Source organism: Pholis gunnellus, assembly GCF_910591455.1.
Source record: "Pholis gunnellus genome assembly, chromosome: 24".
Classification (NCBI taxonomy): domain Eukaryota; kingdom Metazoa; phylum Chordata; class Actinopteri; order Perciformes; family Pholidae; genus Pholis; species Pholis gunnellus.
The window spans coordinates 7429033-7455959 of NC_136551.1; positions in this window are offsets into that span (position 1 = coordinate 7429033).

Sequence of the window (26927 nt, forward strand, 5' to 3'; positions counted from 1 at the left end):
CATGTCTTAATGGTGAGTTGTGTGTATAGTACAAACCTTGCTGTACTAGGGAGAGGCCAAAGACAGCTTACACTGGCCTATCTGTCTATCGTTCTATATATCTATGGCTGTGAGAAACGAAAGAAAGGAAAATAAGTACATTTCTGAATGTTTTTGTGGAACAGTTCCACACAGAGATCCACTCACCGTCCTCAGAAATGGGGGACAGCTGCTCAGGCAAACTCACACACTTCTCAGCACATTTCAGGCTCCTGATGGCTGGGAGCCATGCAGCAGAAACCATTGCAGCACCTGTTCTGGCCATCAGCACTCACTGCTGTAAACAACCGGCTACGGCCAAATAACAACAGGCATGCCAGAGCACTAATGGGCTCACGGTAAGGTGGCAATCATGGGCAGTATCCTCGCTATTAGACACAATTCTTATCTGTGACATCTGCCCCGACTGCAGCATAATATCACCTGGAGGCATGTGGAGGAGGTGAAGGAAGCTGCAGCTCTGTTCCCTGTAAGCAGTAGTTACAAAGACACGGGGGCGAGGGGTGCAGCGCAACAACATCTGAATTCACCATTATCCTTTATTTCAAAGGAGCCTTATTAACATTGTGAACATTAATAAAGCAAAAAGCGACTTATCGATGTGAAGATGTAGTGGAGTAATATCTAACCTGAGCAATAGTTTGCACTGTTAGCACCGTTAGCTATGAGCTAACTATTGAGCTGTTGAGAGGCATTCTTAATGCTCTCAATCTCGGATCTTGCACCTTTTAACTTGCATCAATAGAACCAGCAAGTCCTGCCCTTCTCTTAACAAAACATAAGCATAATCCCATAATAAGTTCATTTCTACAATGAAAGACATTGCCGCCGTGCTGCGAGAGTGACGGCAGGCAATGTGCCCTTTGTCTTTGCACCAGGAAAGGCGTCTCCTCATCTGTGCGTTCCCCAGCTCAGTTTTAATGTGACGGCATTAAAAACATGATTAACGTTTTACACTGAGGCTGCTTAAAGACCTAGAGCAGGCAGTGTACTGAAGGACATCGTCCTCCTGCAGAGAGGATTTAAAAAGATAAAAGGTATTACAGCTTTGCAGTTTGACAGAAATCTGACTAACAATTATTTGTAATATTCTTTAATCACTATAGGTGAAAAGTCAGAGGATCACCAAAGTTATCACAGTTCAGCCTGAAGGGATCATGGATGTTTAAACCACATTTTGTGATAATCCATCAGTGCCAGTGTGGCCCTAAAGCCACACTACAAGCTAAAAAGAGAGCTACACACTCATCAGCTCGGTCAGCGGCCCTAAGCTTCAAACTACGATGCTCTGGGTATCCTCTCGTGTCATTTTCAGACTTAAACTCTTGTTTAAGTCTCCACTTACATGCTAGATGTCTTTTCAAAATAAACTGCCACATTCACAGGATACGCTCAGTTTCTGCTCATTACATGCAGACAGTTTATTTTCAAAATAAAATTCCGATGGAGGTTTACTTACACAACACGTATTTAGTTAGGCTTCAGGAAAAACGTAGTCTGGGTTCAAATAAGTATGCTTGTTATGTAAGTTAAGTGAAATAAGTAAACGCTGACTAGGTTTCACACGGGACACAAACAGTGGTCTCCTGGGTGAATGTCCTGTTTATTTGACCCATCCATCCTCCCCCATTCATTTCAAAAGAAACCTGTCTTCACAGGAAACTCTATCGCGAAAGCGAACTCAACGTTGAATCAGAAACTAGGCACCCAGAGCTCTACGATACCTGATATTAGTAGAGACCGGACGAAACTATGTGTAAAAATGTACGTGTATAAAAACAACGCTGCTGTATTTACGCCTATATGATATTATTTTGAGTGTTGATTGAGCTGCTACAATATTAGCAAAGCCTAGCAACTTAAATCAGAACTCTAACAAAACATGAATTCAGACTTTTTACAAATCGCCATCATTATGTAGGTATTTCGACATCCCTTTTATCTGTTTATTGCAATTAAATTGCAGCAATTATTTTACATTTTGGGTTCATACAACTGCCGACATGTGGCTTGCTAGATACAGTGAATAAAACTCGATATCTGGGACTTTTCCACAACAAGTACTACGCAGAAATAGTGATTATTTCTTTCATGGTTGATGGCGGAAATAAATTGCTTAGTGGATAACGGTTTCCAAATTGATAAGCCACTCCTCCTTTCTCCTGTCGCAAATGACGCAAATAAACACAAATGATCCCCCGAGTAACAAAACGCGTTTGGTGTGAACGCAGCATAAGACGAACTGGCACAGAGACAGGGGAACACAGGGTTTGAATACACTGGGGAGGTGCAGGTGATGAGACACAGGAGGATCCAATCAGGGGCGGGGCAGACAAACACAAAGGCGGTAACACAAAATAAATCAGGGATTACTGAAATGACAAAAAAATAAAGAAACATAATTTAGGGAACAATTTCGGGGTGTGTTCTAGCCTAATGTCTTCCTCTCATGATGACACTATCTGCAGCTCACGCTCACCTCCAGCTTGATGGCACCATTTCATGGCAATTTACCTCTGCTCACGTGGTCCCAGTGAGTCATTAGAGGCGATTTCTGTGGAGTCACAATCGAGTGATCCTCGGGGGAGCACATTACACTTCAAACAAAGCAAAGTGGCACGACCCAGAGGTAATGGCAGCTCCCACTGGAGAGAAACGTAATATTAGAAGCAGATTGTGATGTAGGAGACCAAAAACAGTATGTCCTTCTCAGGCAGTGCTGGTGGAGTCACAATGGGGGCTGTTTACAAGCCCAGTCATTTATTTATGAGTGTTTGGATGGGGCTGGCCACTTGCCAAGCTTAACCTTTCTTTCTTTGGTTTATTTCCCCGAGGATGGAGGGAGGTATGAACGGAGGGTTGGAGTACAAGAGGGTTTTCTGTGCAGAGGATCTCTGTACATAAGAAGTGAACGGTCAGCACATTTTGCATGATAGATGAGGAGCAGAGGGACTACGTATTCCCTGTTTACTGAAATTCTGCTGGTATTTATTATGCGCACAGGGCTGCAGTTTGGTTTTGCATTTATTGTGAAAAGCTGCTAGTTGAAGAAGTAATGGAGCTGGCTACCTCACAAGTTATCATAGTAGGCTTGTAGGGGAATACATTACCATAGAATTAGCATCAGAAATCTCAGTCATGCTTGCCGTAGTTTTTATTTTAGGCTATTTCTGTCCGCTGTCAACTATCTGCTGAGCAATAAAACTGCTGCAGTGGCTGCAGAGTAGATGTTTCCATCCCAATGCTATTCAGTGTAGTGGATTATAAAGAACATTTGAATTAACTAGCAAGTGAATAAAACCTTCAATACAAAATGCTGGTTGGGGATATAGCCGAAGGAAGAAAAATTCAAATCGGGGTGATGGCTTAACTACTTCAGAGGACAACATTATTTTAAGTCGCCCTGCTGTTGCGCTCTCCGAGTTTAAGTATACTATTTACCATGTTCACCATCTTGGTTTAGCGTGTTAGCATGCTAACATTTGCTATTCAACACAAAGTACAGATAATGGGCTGATGGGAATGTCATTGGTGTTGCAGATTTGGTCTTGAACGTGATTAAAAGTCAGGGGATCACCAAAGGTATTACAAAGGCAAACTGATACAGTCAGGAGGAGAGGATGACAGCAGGTGAGTGTGGCTATTCGGGTCATCAACACTTTTGCCGTTACACCAGGGATGTTCCGAACGACAAATTTCCCTGACATTGAAACGCAAGATTAAACTTCGACTAGTCAATATGAAAGGACCTCAACAAATTGACTTTGCAGAGCTGTGTGCTGTACGTGAGTGGGTAGAATACATTAGCAAGAGGCTCAGAATTTAGTGTGGCCAGACATTTATATGTATTTGTTGGGAAAACCGAGCATGAAGTGTTACCGAAGAGGAATTACGACAGCATACAGATGCTTCGGTATCTGTGGTCATTTAGAGAACATCAAACACCATGACATAGACGCAGAGTTTTGACTTCATCGGGTTTTAAAATGGGCGCTACAAACAGTCCAGTGGTCGTCAACATGGTTAACTGACAACCGAACATGCAACGACAATTTGATGCCGCTTTAATTCAATGGTTAAAGCTTGCTAACTCATGTGGACGGCTGGCTCAAAACGCCTCTTTCTTTGCCAACGTGCGCACGTAGATTTTGATAGTATTGACCGTAAAAAGCTCAATATGTGATTTAAATGTGTAGATTCATTTAAACAATGAACTGCCTAGTATTTCTGGTGCTGACTAACAAGGTTAGCAACTTGTAATCAACTGGTCAACATCCCTACTTTACACATGGTCGTACAACACCTTGTGTAAACTAATGTTATAAATGAGTTTACAAAGAATATACGCTTGTAGCTGATTGACCTTTCCTTAAGGATTCAGTTCAAGACAGCCTCACAGAGCTGCTAATATGACATGTGGTCTCGTTGCTCCACTGTCGGGTAGTTCCTAGTGTATTGAACGAGTCCTCATTCTGTTTGCAGAGTTTTTTGTCTTTGGCTGTTATTGATCTGTTCTTAAGTACATCTGAGTTAATGTAAAATTCACATGTTGACCTTTGCTCTGGGAGCTCAGCTGGCTCAACACCAGGGGTCTAAGTGTGGCACCACAGGTATTATTCAGGGATTTTCTTTGTGTGTGTGTGTGTGTGTTTGGAGTCCTGAACAAGAAAACACCTGCATGGCAGTTCTTCCAGCGTGAAATCCTTCTGTGCTACAACAGACTGTGAATAATTGTCTGATAAATAAATAATAATCTCGTTGTCCTCATGGGAGCAAAGGCATATGCTTTGGACTTTTAGTCATGTTGTTAATCTTGCTTACTCACTGGATTTTAGACAAAGATTTGTGTGTAAATGTTCCCACATCTCATTAGCCTATAAATCACAAAGTGAGACTGCAGCAGAGAAAAGGCCTTCCACGTTCACTCACTAAGACACATTTCTTTGTCACGGTTCTGTAGCACTGTTGGGATTTTGTCTTTATCACTGGAAATGACAAATGAAAGTCTCCAGAATTCCATAACTGTCTCCAGAATACGGCTGAACCTCGATCACTTACGTCACAGGAACTCTTGGAATTCAATGATAACCCCTGCAGCCACTCTGGGTTCAGTGTTTCCCAGTGAGGCTTGAGTTGGGCCTCTGTCGGTCTATTGTGTCGCTGTGAGCAGTTGTCTACCTGTGGACAGCTGTCCTTCCAGTGAGCACGAGGACGTGTTTATATGTAATCTGTCTTTGCGGAAAATGCTAAACTGGAATGATCTTTACATTTAATGGTATTCGTGATGACTTAGGCTCCTTTACTTTCCTGTGATATTATTTGCTTCTATGGCCTGGACCATTTATTTTACCACAGGCTCAGTTCTCACCTGTCATTAGAATGTGTCACGTGATCAGGTCTCTCTTCCCCGCCAGTGGCGCTGTTGTTTTTAGCCAGCAGGAAGCAGCAATTGAGTGATCTTGAAATGTAAAGAGAATTCCAACACATTTCACAAAACATTTCTAAAATTCCAGCTGAGCATTTCAACATTTCTGACGAAATCGGCTCTTCAGATCTGGATTCTGCTGGAGTGGCAGTCAGAGGACACGGTTTGCTGCTCTTTTTAATGGATGAAATAAACTGAAACTTTCAAGTGAAGAGGACAAATAAAGGACTTTGAAAAGTGAGCGCTGCATGTTCCCCGAGTCCCCCAGAGGAAAGTACGCCCTTGATGAGAACACAGTAAGAGTCATTAGTTGATGCCAGAGTAATGATATTCTTTCTGCATAGCTGCAAGGGTGGAATATGAGTATACATGTTTATTTAAAACTAAACACAACTGCTCATTAAACACAGATAGACATGACTGATAACGCTGAGACAAGCACTGTCGCTTAAATCTAAGTATGGTTGTGTGTTGGTCATCTTTAACTTTATTTTAGCTGCTCCTTGTTTCTGAAAGAGAGTGACAGCAGGGTAATGCACTTACAGTATACAAGTGTGCCAACTGCCTATTTGTGGAATGTGTCCCCGCTATGTGGAGACATTCTGCTGTCAGCAGACATCCACCGCACGGCAGAGTCCACCGCCAAGCCTCCGAGTCCCTCCAAGCTGCAGCTCTGTGCCCAGTGTGACCTCTGACCTCCCCGCTGAAGGGAGAAAACTCTGGCAGAACTTTGAAAGATAGTATCTGGGACAGCTTCAAATCCTTTCATTTGCCAAATGTTTATTACCCAGAGCATTCTAATCAGGGAAATGGTTCTGATTGCATTTAATTAGTTGTGCTATAAATGTGCACATCTTTGTTTATCTGATGTGATAAATCCGTCCTATTTTAGAATCACAATCAGACTCAATCTGAGGACTGCAGACACTCACAATCAGGAAGTTGTTTTGGAAATATTATAGTTCATTTACGACTATATTTTTTTTACACCAGTTCTTTGACGTTCATAAAGTAAAAAAAAAAAAAAAAAACTCAAATTATGAACCGTTTATTTTGACAATACAGATGAAGTGTTGTCAAAGAAATATGGACTAGTGAAGAATTAACAAGCATGGGTTTAAAAGTTACTAAAACCTCAAGCATGAATATGACATTAAAACATATTTAATCAAAATCAAGGTAATTAATAGGAGAGGCTGTGAGACTCCTAAATTCATCTTCCACCCTCCTCCATTTAATATAGTCTCGTGTGTTTTTCTTACAATAACTAAATTAAACCTTGAATCTTTGAAATATCGGGTTGTCGTTTTCATTTTGATGGTTTAAAGGAGTTTCATTTTACTTCTTTACAACTGATTTAATTTCAAAAAAGCCTCCCTCTATAATTCATTTTTTTCATTAGTATTTTCTTTGAAATTAAATTTCAAAGAAAATACTGCTTGTTCCTTCAATTTGTGCATTTCAATGAGTTTAAAAAGAATACAAATGGTAATAACTAGGTGTATGATTGGGTGGGTGGATGGATCCTGGTGGCCTCAGGGTCTAAGGGTAGAAGCCCTTCCTCAGCCTCTCAGTGCTGGCCTAATGTATCTGGCACCTTCTTCCCAACCTCAGAAGGGAGACAAGGCTGTTATCCGGGTGGTTGGGATCTTCAATGATCTCCTAGCCTCATTCTTGCAGCACCTTGTGCAAATATCATTTAAGTAGGGTACAATACTGGTTGTTGTACATTCAGCTGAACAAGCAACTCCTGCAGGGCCTTGTGGTCCTGTTCTCAACTTTTTCCGTACCAGGCAGTGATGGACATTTGAATTTGAGTGTGTCCTGGAACTTGCTTCAGACTCTGTCATATAGTGCCAACTGTAGGGCCGCCATTGATTGGTCTGATCATTTCCTGTGTGCATGCGTCGCAGTTTGTCAATATACTTTTGGTGCCCTTGAGGCGCAGTCCACATGTTATGATGGAAGTTAGAACGTCTTAAGGTTAATCTGATTGAAACCGCCAGCAAAAACGAGTGCAGCATCACCAGTCTGTGAGGAGTTGAGCAGCAAAGATCGTGTGTGTCCATTACTAAGTTAAAAGTCAGTTCTGTGTTGGCTTGGTCTTCCGGAGCTAACAGTAACTGACAGCGGCCTGCTTTGGTCTTGATGGTGTTTGCCTTGTCTCCTCCCTCCGTCCATTTAAAAGGGCTCAATTCAGCGAGCTCTCCAGCAAACAACGAAGCTCACAAAAGGCTGCAGCCTGAATGATGTAGCCGTGCAGGTGATCGCACCAATAGACGGCGGAGCACCATTTCCAATCCTCACTCTTGCAGCACAAAATGAACCCATTGTTGCCATTGTAGCCCCCTTGTCCAGAGAAGATTTGCCACATCTTCATTTTCTAACATGACCTAGCTTCATTTAAGACTCAATATTTTGAAATTGTGTGAGTTATTACAGAGTCATAGTCCACCATGTGCTCTCTGAGCGGGACGCAGTGGTGACTGAGATCTGAGCAGTGGAATGGAAGGGGAAGTAACTGAATACATGTAATGTGCTCTGAACACAGCATCTGAATATGTGCAGCTATATTGTTTTATTTTCTTAATATGTTAACGTCTCAACAGACCAATTTGCTTCTAAACTGGAATCCATGCTTCTCAGACTCATACTCAAATGTGACCCTGCAGACATTATACACATACTACTAAATTAGCAGAACCCACTCTGTCCAGTGATAAAATACTTTATAACTAGGAATTACATTCATGTTACATCAACGTACTGTCCACTAGAGGTGGACAGAGACAGTATCTATACTTATATAGCTGTGAAACCAACAACCAACTAAATGATCCGTCTTTGTGTCTTTATTTGGATAGAAGGTTTCTACCGGAAGTCATGTTGAGTTGGCAAATGTTGAATTTTTCTAATTTTAATATTCATTGGCAATACAAATGTGGTGCCTTCAAAGCATCAAGATTGTTCAATATTTTATTGGCGTATAATTAATCTGGTCGTATAGATTAAGTCTATGCAGAGAATAGATTTATGTGCGGATATTTATTCTCCCAGTTTGAGCTGTTTTGATACGTCCAGCACCTTATTTAAGATAAAGCCGGGTGAAGCGGTGGTTATCCTTCATTGGCATATAAACTAGTAGTTTGATCTGACGATGAATCACACAGAAATGCTGCAACCTGAATATATTTGGAGTTAAAATATGATGGCAAAATGAAAATCCATAACTAAAACAGAGAAAATGCTGAATTAATGTTGGACCACTTTGCTTAAGTGGCGTCTGACTTCATGTCAGAACATTTGACACATCGTTGGCAGCTGTAAGATTAATACTTTTTAATTGTTTAGGAACAGCAGAACAGGAACCAGGAACAGAACCTGTTATGACCATATAAGGCAGCCTTAAAGCGGCAGCATTATCAAGGGGCTTTGATAGTGATGCAATCCCACAAACAAACACGGCGATAAACAGGTGACATCCATCGGGCTGAAACAAGCAATTCACAGCAATTATGCTCAGTGAAGAGAATTTAGCGATTCCCACTTGGAACATAAGAAAGCCTGAAATCCTTGATGTCTGTCTAACATTTTTATTGTGTTTCCTTAAGCATTTCTTTAAGGAAGTGTAAATCCTGCAATGTTTGCATCTATGTTCACTTGCTGTGACAGTCTTCTCCCCGCCTTCTTTACTTGTACATTGATGTGTTTCTTGGTGCATTACAGCCGCAGAACAACCATGGTCCATTGTAAATAATGGACCATTATCACACTGGAGGAAATTCTCTTAATTCAATTCAGACACAAACATGGTGAATAAAAACAGTGTATGCAAAAGTGGCCGACTAAAGTAAAGGCTCAGCTGGTGTTTCACTTCTCTCTTTCAAAAACTAAAAATGCTTTTCCACAATTAGTTTGATGTTCAGCTCCAGATACATTCATTATGTACTGAGAGTTTGATGTTCACGTTCACATTTATACAGGCCATTTATTTAGGTAGGCCTATTTATTACTCTGAGTATGATGTTCAGAGATCCACATGTATTTATGTATTATTACTTTAACATATATGTTTAGTTTCTTTTTTCTTTTTTTTTTTTTTACTAAAAACCACATCTTCCCAAAATAATAAGTCTTTAAAGATATGATTAATTACACTGGCAAAGGTCTTGCTGGACTTTAACAAATTCTAATATTCATCACAAAAAGAGCAGCTCCTGTTTATTTGCATGCAGCGTTTGGCAGGGTGATACTTACAAATGATTTTGAAGGACACTTCCTTAACCTTCACGATTAAGTATTCATGAGGAAGCATCCAGACCTTCCAAAAGCCTATATATCATTTACAAACCGATTCCAATATGCCATGACATCTGATATATGAACATCCCTTTGAAATAGGGCCGGTAATCAACAATCATTATTACAGTGAATACTACTTCTTCCTACTGGAGGAGGTTTTCTCTACTTCCTTATTAAGCGGTAAAACAATGGCTGACAAGAATTCTTCAAAAACATATTTGCGTTATGTAGTTACGGCCCTTCTGTGGTTATTTTCAACCCAAACGACGATCTTTTCTTCAACCTAACGAAGTAGTTCTGTTGTCCAAACCCAACTGAGTATTCTCCTGTGAAGACGGAAGTTTACTTTGAGAAGAAGCTATACATGTACAACGCATGAAAAATGAGGAGTAACTCTTGGTAAGATATCATTTGAACCTTTGTTTGAGGATGCGTTGCCTGGGTGAGTACATCAGCACCTCACCACCTCAGTCCGGCAATGGGTCAGCTAACTGGTGCGGTGGCTAACACCAGTAGCTAGCTACTGCTTGATGAAAAAGGGAAACGCAAATTTGAAAAAAGGAAATTGGGACTCTTTAAAGTATCTAAATACTCTGTATTGATTTACTGTTTTAGCCAATCACAGACCAGCATTAATGAAATGAAATACATTTGATATAAGAGGTCCCGCCCTGAGCGAGGACACCAGCAGCCCGTTCTCCTCTGACCCCCACCAACACTTTCTTGCCTGTCGTGCATTTTAAATTAAGAATTTTCCAAAGAAGAGATAAAAAAAAAAATATCAGATATGATACAGCAAATGATTTTGAGATTAGTAAATTGTTTATTTCAACCAATTACACTTTTTAATATTTTGCTTCTCAGAGAGAGGATAACCTCATACACCACACATACACCCCCTGCTGCTGTATGTTCATATTTCCATTGACTCTCTTGTGTCATTACTTGAGCGATTACTCCTTCATCTCTACATTTCATGATCTGACTGTGGGCTCTGTAGATGGAGGTGTGGCTGCACGGCCTGGTGGCCCTGTCTGTGAAGAGGACCCCGGTATTTACTGAGAGCTGAGCCCATGTCGAACCACACAGAAGCCAGGACCCCATTACTGCCGCCGCCTCTGACCAGTGATCCGCAGCACTCTTTGTTCACATTTACACTGCATTGCTCGGTACAGGGCGATATCCAACAATCCCCTACCTCCATCCCCCACCACACACACACACACACACACACACTGTCTCCAGCTTTATGTCTGCCTTCTCTTTTATTTTCCAAACACGTAATCCGCCACTTAAAAGGACTGACAACTACTCCGACAAAGTTATCGCGGCATGAAAGGAAAACAAAAGCGTCGTAGTGTGCTCGTGTTTTAATGGTGTCAAGATCCTCAGTTATTTCAATGTTTTATTTCTCTAAAACCTAACAAGTGGCACCATTCGACAGTAATGAAAGAAAACCCAAGACTGTGTGATTTTAGGGCATTCATGATTAATGCATTTTTTTCAGACACACTTAGTACTTAGAGTTATATTACTAGACTTATTCCCCAAATAAGATACGGCACAATCTGCAGTTGAAATGCTTTTGTTAAATGCAGGCTTAGAATGATCGCGCTGACACACAAGTCTCTGCACAATAAATACCAATTTGTAAAATAATTCATGTATTTATTGTGTGAGTTTATCCATCGTGTTTGCATACGATTATGTTCTTTTTCATTCTGTCTAATTAACAGCAGAACACACACGATCCAGACGCATCAGCATTAAAATGGGAACATGAACATCAAGTAGAAGAGACGAATAACAGTTTAGTTTACCTCATCTCAGATAATGAAAGGGAATTGAATTTGATGTCACGGCCAGGCCTGCTTGTCCGTGTGTGTGTGTGTGTGTGTGTGTGTGTGTGTGTGTGGTATGGGCAGGGCTTCTACCTGGTCTCCTCCCAGCTTCCTGATTTCAATTCACTTCACCTGCCCAGTCAAACCAGCTGCAACTCATCACTCAACAGTTTATCTACCCTGGTTCTTCACCCACTCGTCAACTCACGTGGTAGCTAGTCGCTCTTGGCCGCTCTATTTTGAGAGTATTTCAGAGTTTCTTAGAGTTATTTAAACCACATCGGTCGTGCTTTTGTTGCCTAAATCTAACCAAGGAGTTTTGTGGCGTTCATTTTGAAAAGACACTACGTCTGTAACGAGCAGGAAGTGACACGCCATCCCTGACACGTCGACTACTGACCCTGGGGGTCCTCAAACAGTGTTTTGTCCTTTCTGTTAAAAAGCTACAAATGAAGTTACAGATCAAACATTTAATCAGTGGAGCAAACATGAAGCTATTAAACTACGACGCTCCCCAAGAGCGAACGATCACCACAGATGAGAGGCAGGGTGTTCAGATATTAACCCCGCGTTGCTGCCGGTGCGACTTTATTGCGGCCGTCATGGTTGCGTGGCCTCCTCTTCATTTGATCATTGTGTCTCTGATCACTTATCTGAACATATCACAAGTGTGTAATGGTCTATATTATGCTCCTATGATGCACAAGCAGGGGCATTATAGGAGGTTTTGTTTCCAATTATTTGATTTAAACGTCAACCTTTACAGTAACGCTTAAATCCAAAATTCAGTTGAATTCATGACAATATTTCAATAAAAGCTTTTGCTGATTTTCTGGTTGTAAACAAATACTGATATTGTTATTTGGGCCCTATATTCCATCTAAATCGTCAGAACTATGTTAATTCATGTTGAACAGAAACAAAAGACTTTCTATCTCAAGTTAAAACATTATCACCCTGAACAAATATCAAGAAATATAGAAGAAAGTAGCGATGTTGAACAAATAAAAAATGTATTCACAAGCTATTTATACAGATGAGTCCAGAGTGTGGGCATCATCCTGCATCATCATCACCACATGGACCCACAGAGGGAAATATAATTCTGCTGACTGACTGCATGTCATGCTGACTTTACTGAACCTGGTGTAATTATTTATGTTCTCTAGTGGCACCAGGAGCTCACTGATAATTATCTAATTATGAGCATTATTAGTCCACAATGTAACTGAGACTCATCAGTGGTGAATATTGATGATCAGGTAAAAAGATAAAAGTCCTACATTTGGATATTTGGTGAGCACCAGAGGTGGACCCCACATTTATTGTGACAGCGCCGCAGTTATTGCAATCTAAACAGCTTTCTATTAATTCATTTTAAAACTGGAATTTCAACTTGGAAAACCCAATTGTTATGATGGAATATTCCCCTCATTTGAACGGTTAATTCTTCAGCATTTAGTGTGTTTATGTTGGATTTGAATTGTCGTCCTGTCCACTCGTTTGTTTGTGAAACTCCAAAAAAAAAACCTGAAAACCAATAAACACAATTTACCAACAAACAGACAAACTTGGAACTGTCCATTGGGAACCTGCCGACACCCTGAAGTGTAATGTGTATGAAAGGTCCATCACTCTGACGTGTCCTTCTTTTTTTTTTAATCTCCACCGGACATATCCTTCTGTCAGGTAATACTGATTCGTTCTCATTCTAAACTGACAAGGTCATACACTCAGGATGGGTTTCCTCTTTCCCTTCATGATTAGAACTCTGTGTGATGGTGAGACGAGGAATATGCATGATGCTGCCTGCTGTACGGCCCGTGTGGCTCCCCCCCTATCAGCACTGCTGTAGCTGGACGCTGGCGCTCCGCTAATGAGAGTAAACAAGGCGATGCCGACAGAATCCAAATGTCCGGCTGTTGCGATCTGTAAGCACCTCGCCCCGATAACACTGTTTACATAATTAATCATGTTGCAAAATTAATCTCCCGCAGGTGAACACTGGATACATTATCTTTTAACTTTACACCAAATATCTGCAAACGGGCGCTGAAGGCAATTCGGACAAAATATCTCTGGAAGTCTTTTGTTCTTTGAAAGACATTGTTTTGTTTTTGTGTATCGTCCGTGAGTTCAGGCTCCTCCAGGTCAGACAATCATTAATCTTCATCTCTGCACGTTGTGTTGTGTTGTGACGGCCCCCTCTGATTTCACTCGCCTCATCCTCTGTTGAAAATGTAGCCGGTGACACAGCCGGCTGTAAACTTAATGGAAAAAAAATATATATATATAAAAACCTGTGCAAAGAGTGTATAAAGGCATGAACGATGAGAGGTGGGAATTCCAAAGGGGCCTCTGACTCTTTGAATTCTAAAATGGATGAGACAAATATTCAGAACACTTAAGATGCTCATATTGCACGGAGGCTATTTTCCCCGCGGAGTCGCGGATAATTACATGCCCACTGGAATGTAAAAAGCTTATATAAGGGGGAATGTAATGAAGGAAGATATAAAAGAAGTCATCAAAAGGAATACTTAAGATGGGACCTACAGGAATCAAAAGATAAAATGGACTGCGGCTACTGAAGCGTCCCTCATGTTGTCGAGTTAAACTCTTTCTCTTACTTTGGCGAGTGCATCAGTTTCCTTAATCGGTGGCACCTTGTATGGTAGCCCCTGCCATCAGCGTATGAATGTGTGTGTATGGGTGTGCAGCGCTTTGAGTGGTCGGAAGACTAGAAAAGCGCTTTACAAGTACAGTTCATTTACCATTAATTTGATTAAGAGCTCGTTTAAATTTCTTCATTCTTAATTGTTGTAAGTTTATTGTGAGAAATGTAATTAAAAATCCATGACTTCACATGATGAACATTACTTGGCTGGTGCTTCATTTTAAACGTCATTACATTTGTCAAAGAACACATTATGAATTCTTTAACATTTCAAAATAAGCAGGTCATAATTCACATTTCATCACGATGTTATTCATATTTAAAATGGTCAAAGTGTCGCCGCCTTTTCATTCGTTATATGAAAGTTGCCACTCAGTGCAACAGATATAATAAAAGCACATTTCATGACTTGTTGACGAGCCTAACGGTTGTGGGTTGACTGTGAATTAAAGTGTGTGATCATATATTCAGTCACAGCAGTCAGTGTCATACATCATGCATTCAATCATACATGTAACACGTGTCATGCATACAGGTTATATTGCATTATTATATGTTATACAGCAGCTCCTCAGTAAGTAGGTGAGTAAAATAGATTATTCCTAGTAGATTTGAATGCAATTTCTGTTAGAAGTGTTACACAATTACACTTAACAGATGGTTGTTATAATAGAAAATATATGTAAGATTGAGTACTTATTTATCAAATCTTTTGACTATATTTGGCCATTGTATTTATTAAAAATGTATTTATAAATGCTTAAAATAGAAGAGGATGCAGTGTTCAATATATTGAACAAGGAAATGTCCCTTAACGGATCCATTAGTGCTGTGCTGCCACAACACAATGACAAACACCTCTTCATCATTATCATACAGTTACAATAGAATCATTCTTCTGTATTTAGCATTTCTTGCAGCGGGTTGCTGCCGGTGAGACACTTGGGTATCAAACCACCAACCTTGTGATCAAAGAATATACACCATATACCTGTATATGTGCATAGGATGATATGTATTAATGTGAGTTACCGCATGCTGTGTGTGTGTGTGAGACGCGCCCATGCGTGTGTGTTTTCTATGCACATGTTGTTCAGGACGCTCTGTGGTATTGACATATTGAGCTGTGTGTCTTGACCTGGGCTGGGCCACCAAATTGAGTCATCATCAGTTTAAAGTATCTCTGAGGCCTCTCAAATGAGGCTGATCCCGCCCAGACGTCGATACTTTACGCGGCGGGAACATCGCGCGGATCGCAATGATTTTGGGAACAAGTGGTGTATTGATAGGCACGTCTCGAGAGAGAGAGAGAGAGAGAGAGAGAGAGAGAGAGAGAGAGAGAGAGAGAGAGAGAGAGAGAGAGAGAGAGAGAGAGAGAGAGAGAGAGAGAGAGAGAGAGAGAGAGAGAGAGAGAGAGAGAGAGAGAGAGAGAGAAATGCCAAACGCGTCGTCCTTGTACCAGCAGCCTTCTCTGCTGATGCTTCACTCGATGGAGAAAACAGGAGATTCAGCTGCACAATATGTCAGGATATGTAACTTCAACTTTCCAAATGACCAGCTGGACTAACAAAGCTGTACTCATTAATGTTATGTATATATATACTGTAAATATATATATATATATATATATATAGAAAATGAAAGAAAGGAAGATGAGTAATGTGAAACGTAAGGACACAATCTGCAGTTCCTCTCAGCTCTGACACTTTAGGCTTATTGTTGGAGTTGGAAGAGACCAAAAGCAGAGCTAAAGGGGAGAGAACACTGACTTACATTTACCAGGTGGACACAAGCACAACTCAAGATGAATGCTAATGTTGCCTGCTGGATAAATAACTGTTCCTCATATCAACTTTCTAATACTGATTGTAATAACAGTATAACTTTATCTAACCAGGTTTTCAGTGTTACTCCGAAATATAAACTCTTTTTTTGGGAGTGTTCAGGCCAAGATAGCGGCACATCAACTTCTAAACCAGTGGAACAGAACAAGAAACAAGACAGAACATGAAACAAAAAAGGCAACCCGCTCATAAAGACACTGCTCCAGTGGTCACTTCTCCAAAGGATGCCTTTAGGATTTCATGTTTCAAATGTCAACCTGTTCTCACTCCCAACTCATCGAACACCACAGCCAGGTCAGTGCCCCTCAGTGTCTGATACCGACGCACAGAGGCACCCTTTAGAGGCTGAATGCGACCAGGCTTTTAACTGACCCCAATGCAAACCCATCTGCGTCGTTATTGGACGCTCAACGCAACCGATGTAGCATAAAGTTCACAATAGTCCGCTTAGTGCGAGTGGGAGTGGTGGATGGGTCACGCAAACACAGGACTTTCACCCAGGAGATCGCTGTTCATGTCCTGTGTGAAAGTGAAAGTCAACGTTGACTCATGTGGTCGCGCCAGTCAGGAGTCACACGATTCGTTAGTACCGTTAGTCCAGTGAGCCACGAGTCCGCTGAGTCGTGAAGCTAAGGGATTTTCGAAGTGTATTATGCATGTAACATCTTTTCCTAACCCTAAACGAAGCTACTGTGTGACTATGGAAACGAAGGTACACACCCACTGGTAACTGGCCATGGGCAGCCCCATCACTCTAACATATCTCCCAGTTCATGTCTGCGTTATACGGGTCCTGTTTGACTGTGTGTTTCAGGCCTCCGTGTTGTCCGTGGAAGTTAAAATGGAGTGGAAGTGTAATTTGCAAATTCACATCCCCTGTGAGAATGAAGAGGTGACCTTTGTGTTACGGTATGCCTACCACGTCACAGCTCGTGATTAACATCTGCTCTCAGTCCATACAGCACTCGTACAGCTTGAGAGCCATTAGCAGGAGAAACATGGAGACAGTGTAAGCCATGTAAAGCCCCTGAAAGATATTTCACATTAAAAGTTTTCCAGTGGCTTAATTTGTATCGTCTGTCTCTTTTCTGGCTTTTATTGTGGCGAAATCTGTAGGAAGTGTTTCACTCGCAGTTACTTCTGATTCGGATAAATGGAAAGTGGGTCATTGTTAAAAAAGAATACAACGAATGAAAACAGAACAAGCGCTAGAATTAGAAAGCAAGAACATTATAATGTGACTAATCGACTAGTCGCTGTACTACAGCCTGGTCTCCTAAATATTACATCCAAGAAACCTGCATGGTCAATTCTGTTTTGAGAGAATGTATTTTCATCCGGATAATGTTTGTATTTGACATGTATCACATATTTTCACCCAGGAGACTGCTCACATGGTCCCCAGGGAAACCAAGACTTATTTTAACCCAAAGCATCGTCTTTTACTAAACCTAACCAGGTAGTTTTGATTCCTCACCAGCGGATAAAACAATATAACAGTGATATACACTCATGAAATATTGATATGAAACGTATGTTTTATTCAGAAACGTTTCATAATAAATGTAATACCGGGGCAACTTTTAATTGATTCTCCCGCAGTTGATCAATAATTATTTATCCAAACAATAACCAGGATCAGTAACAGTGTAAAATGTATTTACCATATTCATTAGTTAAGAGGCATTTTAGGCATTTGTTGGCCAATTAGTAAATATCAGGTAAAAGTAGTAGTTTCACATCCGTGTGACTATGAAAATAAAACATTATTTTAATAACAAATTCATCAATATTACGCAGCGGAAAAACAGCGTAATGTTTTCAGGGCGAGGTCGATTTTTTTTAAAGGTTTTGCACCGAGAATAAAGGCAGCGACACTCGGCAAACAGCGCATACCAGGTCCACTCTTTTCGTTTTACCTTTCACAATAAAAGCCCTAGACATAAACACTGCGTAACTGTTTACCCGGAGCATTTTGGTCAGAGGAAACTTAATAAAATGTCTTACAGTAGCTTAGGCTATACAACAATTTACTTCAGACACTGCCAGATGCTGCTCTGGGTCAAGAGGTTCCTGGTAGTTGGTCCTCTGGATGCAACAATCAAGTCAAACCTTTTATAGAAAAAATGCTGCAACTGTCACATGACTGCCAGTATGAATAGTTTTAATGCAAAATATTTGCAGGTGAGTATTTCATGTTGAATATTGTTAGTTAATTGCCCAGCCCTACTTGACTTGAGTCTAGTGTGTAATCAAGGCCGTTAAATAAAATATACATTAGTGAAGTAAATGCCCTTTTCTGTTAGAGCACAGCTCAATGATTTAGCTGATAAGGATTATATTTTTATAGTATAGTATTAAAAGTATGAGGAAAATTGATGATGCACTTCAATGGCATTTGCTGCAGGAAGCAGGGACAGAATCCCTCCATGTGGATCTTTTTCCTCCACTGTCTCACGGCCTCCCCCTGCTGTACATCGCTGCCCCCCAAACCCACTGCAACAGAGTCTAAAGACAAGCACAGCGGCAGTTTTAATTTGTCCCCTCGATATCTTATTTGCCAAGAAGGGACCCTGGAGGAGCCTCAGCCCAAAAGAGCACACAGCATTATTGAACCAGCCAAGGATCACGTAAAGGGCTTAGTATTGATGCAGACAGAGCGGAGGGGTGACGGAGAAGTAAAAGCCTGGCTGGGGGGGAGACAGAGAAGATGAAGGAGAGAGGGAGAAAAGGGATGAAGGATCTGAAGCGCACAATGCGCTGTGGGGAAGGATGTGAGTCCCTACAAAGAAGCAAGGTTAGACACAAGAAGAAGAACATGATGGTGAGTAAGTAAAAAAAGATACTTCAAAGTACTGCAAGCAACTATAAATACCTACAAGAAGATTAGTGATGTCTCCTCCAATGCACCAGCCATTGACTTTTCAGGACACAGGAAGTCTTTCACAGCTGCCGAACAGCTTTTAACAAACTTATTGTCCGGCCCAAATCGTTTCCTCTTGTCGTTCTAGTATGGTGACGGGCTATTTGCAGAAGGACGGAGCTAGCCTGAGCTAGCCATGCAGATGGGTTTATCATGCAGTACAACATTTACAAGAGTGAATTGGGTTTGGATGGAGTAGGTGGAAAAGGTTTAGAAGTTAGCTTGATTCAATCCATTTTGGGCTAAAAGACAGAGAGAAGCCAGAGCTAGCTGGGATTAGATGCAAATTACAAGCTGCTCTACGTGTGCTATGGTGCATGGCTACTCTCTATCTGTTTATTACACATACATATCTATACTTTGATTTGAAACATGTACCTGCGTTACTGGAATACTTATTGGAACCCTACCACAAAAGAAAGAGACAAATAATTGAAGTCTAAACCGAAGCTGTGTGCAGACAGGTAATACAAGTCTGAAGAGAAAACTGGGTGAGACATTATTGAGGATTGCCCTCTTCAATGAATATTGAGCGTAACAAAATCTATTTTCTTTGATCCTGAAGAAAATGTCTGAATTCTCAGCAGATGAATTGATGTTTACCATCACTGGATATTGACATTGAATTGGATTGATGACATTGCACTGGGACTGCTGGGGGTCCATTTCCTGTTGACTCAGAGAAACTGGTGAGAGTTTCATGTCGATGATGTCAGTTGGCTGACAGGTCTAATTAATGGCAAACAAACAAAACAATGGATATTACTGCACACATTCAGTTGTTCTTCACGTCAGATTACATCACGGGTTCATATCGAAATAATGCGTGTTCAGTCATATCCTGCCATCTGCCATGTAGCACCAGCATGAATTAGACGTCACAAATATCTGCATCTCGAGCAAAACAAAAAGGCTGCATTGAGACGCTTAGATCCTTAGATCTTACATACACGTAGAATATCACTCTTCCTGTGCATTGGATTTCTTAATTTAGGGAAAAGTCAGGCTCCAATCCCTCAGTTTAAGCCATTCACTACAGCTGAAAGCTATTAGAATGGACAGTTTGCTGACTCAACGCCTGCCTAAATCACCCAGGTAAGGCCTTGGCCGTCTGTTTCGTTTGGTCGGACAGATACATCAGTTTAAGAAGGTAGAGACAAATCAAACTACTGACAGACGAGCACAAGCACTGCGGTGTGACAGGGGGAGATACCTGATCATCAGCTGGCACATCAGCTCGAGATTTAATATCCATCTCTTTCACATTGGCCTCAGTTTATTTATCACCAAACTTTATCTGCAAAACTTGTTCACACAGATCAGGTGTGCACAGCAGACAAGTCCGATAGCGGTGCAGGTTCGGATGATTCCAATCTTCATTCTGCTCTTTTTCACTTTTCTGATCTCTTATTCACATTATACACAATATCAAAACACAATGAGGGAAAGCTAATTATTGTCAGATCCTGCATCATATACTTTTAACCCCAAATAAAAACCTCAACATAAGGCTGTTCAAAATGCATTTACAATTACGTTATTTGCAAAACCTTTTATTTAAGGAAGCATCCACAAAAGACAATAGTCTCTTTGTATACACTTGATCTATATTGTAAAGTATCTGTTAAACCTATTTCTTTCTGTATTTTATGTTTAGTTTAGTTTATTTTGCATTTTGGCATTAAACTATGAAAGTAGCCTTCCTTGAACGGCAGCTGGATTCTTGCAATGTCATGAGATCACGTGAAAATCACACACAAATCCATCTTGTCCGGCTTCAAGTAATGTGTACGGGCAACTGCAAGCGTGGGTTAGGTGTGTGTGTGAGAGGCAGAGAAACTACAGTGGTCCCTCACAGAGAGGTTAGCGTAGACGCTGCAATAGCATCCACTATATCAGAACGGGAGAGTATTTCTTTGTTGAAAGAGGAACAAAGAGCGACATTGAAAACCTCTCTCTATTGAAAATATGTTCTCTCCCAACGAGCTTCAATACGAGTTTGATTGACAGATGGTTCATCCAATCACCTGCCACATATATATATATATATATTCGCCTGCCCTTTTCCAATGACTTCTGTGTCACAAACCATCTGGTGGGTCAGGTTACAGAAAAGCAGGTAAACCTGTCATTGCTATAATATTCATATGCATCATATATACATATACAATGATGAACTGCACAAAGTAGGTCACTTCAAACTATTAAAGTTGTTGTTTTCTTGTTGAAATATCACCTTTTTACAAATGTTATCTGTTTTGGGTTCAGCTTTATTGTAATTATACAATAAATTGTATAATTTAGGACCACAAAAAGGATTATACGGTGAAATGCCGTTGTTGTCCCCTCCATGCTTCACATAAAGACAAAATTCAAATTAGAATAGAATAAAACAATTAAATAGACAATAAAATACAATAACAAATCATACATACATAACACCAAGGAAGGAAATGAAAAAAAGAAAACTAGAAAGGTGGAGGCTAAGGCCTCTGGTGTGTGGCTAGAGCTATTGGAAGAAGAGAAATAGAAGATCTTGTGCCAATGGCTGGGGTCAGAGTGGAGGTAAGTATCGATGGAGGAGATTGGGACACCACCGATCGATCATCGAACAAGTCGCAGCTCGTAGTCTATAGTGGTGAGCCAGCTAACTGTTAAAAACTCGAAATAAAGGTTTCAGCGGGTCAGTCTGAATAAAGAGTTGTGAGAACTAAGAAAAGCTGGAGAGAAAGGGGTTGGTTGTTGGAAGGCGAATAACCAAGTATCGCTACCAGGAAGCTGGTACATAGAGTGAGTGGTGTTAAAACCATATTTTCTATTCACTCCGACTCAAAGATGTCAACATGCTAATAAAGCTCTATATGATACTGGGGGATAACCAAACCACTGCAGTTTGCATCCAAGTGTGAAGCGGCTGGGAAGAGAGCCATTACTTCTATGTCTGAGGTCATGGTTCTCTGCCGGAAAACGGTGGATTGGGCCCTCCGGCTCGGGAGTGAGTCACTGCCCCAAGCGAGGGAGTTCAAGTATCTCCAGTCTTGTTTACGATTGAGGGTAAAATGGAGTGTGGTGAAGACAGCCGGAACGCAAAGCTCTCAATTTAAGAGTCCGTCTCCCTTCCAATCCTCACCTGTGGTCAGGACCATTGGCTAGTGACCCAAAGAATGGATCGTGGATAGAAGTGGCCAAAATGAGCTTCCGTCGTAGGGTGGCTGGGCTGAGCCTTAGAGATAGGTTGAGGAGCTCAGACATCTGGAGGGAGCTCAGAAAAAAACAGATTTATCCTACAAAATCCTTGAAAATCTGTAAAAAAAAAAATCTATGGCAATCCATTCAGTATTGTAATTTTGACAATACAATTATATCTCAAAGTCAGGACTTCAGGATTCATTCTCTGGGGACCAGGGATGTCTGAAAACATTGGATGACAATCCATTCAGTATTACATGAAGATATTTCATTCAACAGTGACGGACCAACTGACATTTCCATCCCTAGAGCTTCACCAGTATCTGTTTATGTGGTTTTACAACCATTTAATTGACCTGACTGTCAAGTTTTTTTACAAAGAGAATCCCTCACGTTGAAAACAAACATTGCCCCCCGCATGGTATACACCACCAAGCAAGGAAAGTAATTAAAATTACACCTTTCAAACCAGTCATCCAGCACAATGTAATTTCTTACGTCAAATTCATAATGTACACCATCGACTCCCTGTGCTTTTCTCAACTAACAATGATTGGTTATGAATTTATTCTTGAAAGACCTAGAGCCTGAACGGTTTCGCCATGTAGTTTTCAAAAGTTCTGACATGTTTTTCTTCCAATAAAAGCATTCCTAGCGAGGGACGCATTTCAATGCATCGCCCCAAATTGAAAGGTCTCTCCCAAGGACACTGAAAGTATTTCACCGTTACCTCTCTGCGACAAAATCACCAATTGCTCTTCATTTCCATTCGAGATAAGTAATTATTCACTTTACGCTTTAGCAATCTCACACCTGTATGAAGATATTACATTTCGGTACTAACAAGATGCATTCAGACTTTTATACATCCCCTTCTCTCGAGGAGGAGGACACTAGTTTGAAATACTCGTCGACAAAGCAAATCAATATCTAATTACAAGCCGCACATTACGGTGCTTCGACAGGGGAATGGGGAGAGGCCTTCCCTTCCTCCTTAAACCAAGGGCTCAATAACATCTTGTAGATTATTTCTTCACCCATCATTTGCATGCTGCCCCAGTAATGGCCCCTCACTTTGAGAATCTATTACCATTTTTTGCCTTAAAGTCAGCACTTTTCAAAGGACGAAGATTTGTCTTGCTCCGGTCCATCACTCAGCCTAAGCTGCGTTCGATTTACACCACAAAAAGGTAATAACGTTGCCACTGAAGGTATGTTTGTCTTGCAAAAATGTAAGTGCCATTCTCTGGCTCCAATTGTTTAACACAAGCTGGATTCTGTATGGATGAAGTGAACCACAATGACCTATCCGCACTGACACCCAATTTAAATAATCCATATGTAATATTGTATTTTGCAGTGCAATTCCAAAAGGATGATTCACTTCTGCCTTCACTGAATTGCAATGCATGAGGAGGAATGGAGGACAATCACTGTAATTAACATAAATGGAGGACAGTACAATTTATTTAGCAATTTCCTGTTTTCTTCCAGCCTTTAATATGTGTGAAAATGGGATTGTCATAGAGAGCTCCCATCTTAAACTCTTCCTGAGGAGAAATCAAATCTAGATGGGCCTGACCAGACGGCGGTCAGCACAATCCCACAGGGTGACTCGCTGTCAGTCCATGGGGGAGCACTATCACATCTGCTGTTCTAATTAAACAGTTGGAGAGGCGGCGACACACCGGATCTAACAGAGTTCACCGAGCACTTCTTAGCACTCTGACCAGCTGTGCAGAGCACCGTTCCTTTTAAACGCCATTCTGACAGCGGCACTGCTCAGGTGAAGGGCTGATGGACCACTCTGCTCCAAATGATTGAAAACATATTCACAGTCATTTCAATATAGGTTGCAGAGTTCAAATTAAAGGGCTCATCTTGTCCCATTTAGAGTAAAATAGATATATGATGTTGGGCGTGGCTATCTTTCGATTAACAGCTACCACAGCTGTTGTCTGGGTGTTTCCTTTCACATCGTGTTTCCAGTTCATGGCAGCTAGAAATGTCTTACTTAGCGGTTGGTTATACTTCAAAACCCTAGTCCACAAACCCATGGGTGGCGTCACAGTTACTCGGCTATGTCTTCTTCTTATATGCAGTGCGTGGATAAAGAACAGAGAATGAGCCGAATGAAGCGAGCTAACTAGCCTGCCCCTAAATATGTCAACATTAATAAATGAATGATTTATCCACATACTCTTGCCACGGTGTAGAAAGCATTTTGATCTCGCCAATGACAGTTGCGCAGTGGTACTAGCCAATCACAGCACAGAAGGGGCGGGATTAGCTGCTTTTGGGATTTTTAAATATAGCGCAGGTGCCATTAGTCAGCGGTAAAATAGAATGTGAATGCACCTGAGATGTTGGAAGTAACCCTGAACATACAGGGAAACTGTTAATCAGCACAACCATGGCTAAGGAAAGGTTTTGATACCATGTTTTGAAGTGACTTGTGTCGGACTAAGACGAGTTAGTGTATTGACGTATAAAACACACCGGGACCGCCCATGAGACATTGAAAGCATATCAATATCATTTCACTAGATAATCTATAAACACGATCTAAGTTATTGCTTTATTGGACGCTAATACCGCCTCCTTTAAAGAAACAAACGAGACACGTATAAATCTTGAGAATGTGAACGACATTCTCGCCTCGTAAATCTTTTTGCACCTGATCAAGCAACAGCCAAAGGTCATTGTAAACCTCTGCCGAGCAGCACCAGGCGTGGGAGTGGGGGACAGAGACATTCTCGACATTTCCAATAAGTCACCACCGTCAATAGAGAAAGTATATAAAGTTCACACAGTCTTTGCCGAGGATTAAGCTGGGTACAGACATGTTTGGACGGCTCCATCTATCAAGCACTAAAAGTGAAGCAGATATGCATTGGGTCATCCCTCTCCTTGTCACACCATAAGAGTAGGCGAGTGTGTACATAAATCTTCACCCTGTTTGCCACGGAGAATTAGTTTGACGCTTTGCAATAATCCCGCAGCAACAGACACTTCTCTTGATATGTATAAATGGATGATTATACACGCTACATCATCTGATTATGCGCGTCGACTGTCGCTATCTGCACATTGGCACGGCCCGGGAAGGAAAAGGTATTTGGTTGAATGTCAAATCCCCCTGTGTGTACAGTATAATGATGTATTACACGAATGATGCACTGCATGTACTTAGAGTCCATGTAACTACAATTATGTCCGGATACTTACTTACTGCATCCAGATGGTATTCAACAAAGCATGCTCATTATGTGAAATGATATCCATTCTTTAAAGCTGGTGAAAACACAGCAAACGCATCTATCAATCATGTGAACACACACTCTTGAGCCCATCCTGTATGTTCATTTCTGTGCACAGAGTCAAAGTGGAATGAAGTTCGAATGAGAGTACTAACTGCCACTTTAAAGACCCGTTGAAAGATACATTTTCTGTGTTCCTCGTCTGTCCAGAACCGTTACTTCCACAAAATAGATAATAGAACACAGCGTCGTCAAAGCTGGTTCTGTGTCTTTATATATGGTGAGAAACTTGCATGTGTCATTATATCATTTATATTTGCCAAAATCCCACATATTGGAATTACAATTTTTTTTTGGACCAATGAATGTCAAGATATCAGTTTTGTGATTAGATTAGGGAGCAGGATTTGAGGATCAAATGGAGTAACAAGATTTAGTCACAAGCTTTTTTTTTAATAAACAATAAAAGGCTTTCATGACAAAATATTGAGACACAAGGTTTCCCCCAGACAGCTACGATATGTCAAAATAAAGAATTGTATTTTTACATCAAAAAAAGGTTTTTCTGTTAAACGTGTCAAAGGGTGTTTTACTAAAAAAAAAAAAATCATCCAATCAAATGAGACTTTTGGGCAACTAGCTTGCCCCACCGGTCGTATAAAAGCACACTCCACCATGTGGATGGAAGTTATGGAGCCTGCTGTGGCTTAGTGACAGAGTAGGCACTCCTTTAACCACGAGGTTAGCGCTTTGATCCCCAGCTCTTTCTGTTTGTACCAGATACTGAGCCCCAAGTGTCTCCCTGGTCTGCTGTAAAGCCCTGGTCCTGAATACTGAAGATGGGAAGGTACTAACATCATATACATTTAAAGGTTTTTCTGAAGAAAGATTTACCATCCCTCTTGCTCCCACTGCCTTACATCAATATATCCATGGCCCTTCCCCTGCTGGGATGGTGTGTTGCTCGAAGGGCCACAAGTAAAAATAACGGGAGGAATATAAATTGATGTTATTGTGGTTATATAAATGAAATTGATGGTGCTGTTATATTGCTGTTTGACTGCCCCGTTAACAGAGGTAGCAACCAGACACAAAGTCAAGCATCTCCCTAGGAATTGTATTTTATTTTTCTCCCCCCCAAGGCTTTTGGGTCCTTTCACAGTGTTGCGCCCCTGGGCTTAGCCCCTTGCATTAAAACAGCAGTGAAAGGGATGCATGACATTAGGTGCAGCCCTGATGGCTCAGTTCGATGCAATTTGTTTGTTTCCCACTTACAGAGCCAGGGCTTCTTTCTTTTTTTTTTTTTTTTTTTTAAAAGCTCAAGAAATTTGCTGAATCTGAAAAAAAAAGTGTTGCCTGTTGGGTTAGAATCAAGCGACAGAGAAGAGGAAAGCAGACGGACCGTGCGAAGTGCAGCGCAGTTACAG